Source organism: Micrasema longulum, unplaced genomic scaffold (genome assembly GCF_059751315.1).
Source record: "Micrasema longulum isolate JH-2025_06_02 unplaced genomic scaffold, ASM5975131v1 h1tg001206l, whole genome shotgun sequence".
NCBI classification, from domain to species: domain Eukaryota; kingdom Metazoa; phylum Arthropoda; class Insecta; order Trichoptera; family Brachycentridae; genus Micrasema; species Micrasema longulum.
Genome location: NW_028278393.1, coordinates 245059 through 246783, shown reverse-complemented (window position 1 = coordinate 246783; position 1725 = coordinate 245059).

The following is a 1725-nucleotide window of genomic DNA, read 5'->3' as shown; positions in this document are numbered from 1 at the left end:
ATATAAAAATTTTCTTTCCATTAGCCATAATTAGAGCATACGTCTCACTCCTGTGTTTAGCTCACTATTTTTAAGGCTGGGTAACATTGTTATGTCGTGTTGTGAAGCGATGTGTTAGGGAGCTATTTGTCGCCAACCACTTGTATGTATTGTGTTTCATATGGTTAGAATCACACTGTTCTATCGTGGCGCCACGACACACCTCACGAGAACAAAATGATTTTTACCATATTAAATACAAAGAAGCGGCACGCACCAGACAGCTCTCAAACACACCGCTCCACAACACGACATAACAATGTAAGACTGCCTTTAATATTGTTCGGTAACGTGTTACATATTTTAGGTATACTGTATTGCAGTGTCCTTTTTCCACGTGTATTACAATTTTAGGATGAGCTAGAACTTCCATACTGTTAACCTGGTATTGTAATCATGTACCAATTTGTGTTTATAGACGGAGTGCGATTCATGCTGACAAATTAAGTTAATACCAAAGTAGAGCCCTAACTGTTAATTTACTAACAGATTTATACATTAATGATATCAAAATGTCTCTGGCAGAATATGTCTTTATGTAGTTGCAATTTGATCGCTGAATTTTGTAAAATTTGAATAAAATTAATATTAGTTTCGCTTGATAAACCTCAGGAAGTTACACAACCACCTAATTCTTAACAACCTAATTCTGAAAGACATAAATAAATCATTCGTTAAGTATTAACAGAGACACAAAATGTAATATGTACATTCGTATTGCTCTTAATCGCTAATTCAATTTTCTTAGGCAATTAAAACTCTCATTAAAGAAAACAACGGTATCACCTTTTTGCTCCAAACTAAAGTGGTTTCATTTTTATCACCGCATAAACTTTCAATCTCCTTGCGCTCCAAAATATCTTGCGGAGAACTTCATTTACCTTTCTGATCATAGTTTTTCTCTTTGCTCTTCTCAGGATAGAACACTTTCTATTCCTTGACAAAACACATAATTTTTAACCTTTCCTTTTTCGTCCAAGCTGCTAGACTTTGGAATAGGCTACCTCTTCATATAAAAAATGCACCTTCTCTAGCCACCTTCAAGAAACGCCGGAAACATTATTATATATCCCCAGAATCCTGAGGTTCTTGAGTTTTTACTGCTTTATTTTTTCTCAAATGGATTTTTTTTATCCCTTTTTCTTTCCTTGGTTCCTCTTTCTCTTTTCTTTCACACTTATTGTCTAATCCTACATTCCTCATCATTTAATACGTATAACATAATGTACTTTTTTTAATTTTCTTAATGTTAATATGTTCCAATTTAAAAAACAGCTGTTATTTTTAATTAATTTGGTTTTTTTTAAATTTTATTTTAACATATGAATGTATTTTTTAATATATATTTATGGTTTTTTAGTACAAAATTTTAACCAATCTCTTTTTTTGACTAGTCTGTTTTTTGGTTGGCTGAAAGATATTGCTTTTGAAAATAAGTCCACCAAAGTACTTATTCTTTTTACTTGAAATTTTAAATAAATAAATAAACAAAAACTTTTTTAAGTACTTTTATTAACCAAATGCACTTTTCATGCATAGGGACTTGTTTTTATGGAACTGAAAAATAATTGATTTATAGGAATTTTTCAACCTATTGATTGTTGTTTTTTTTAAATAAGCGCGTGACATAAATGGTAATCTGTTTTGTAACCTGTGGCGCATCAAACAAAAACAAATTTTATCGCA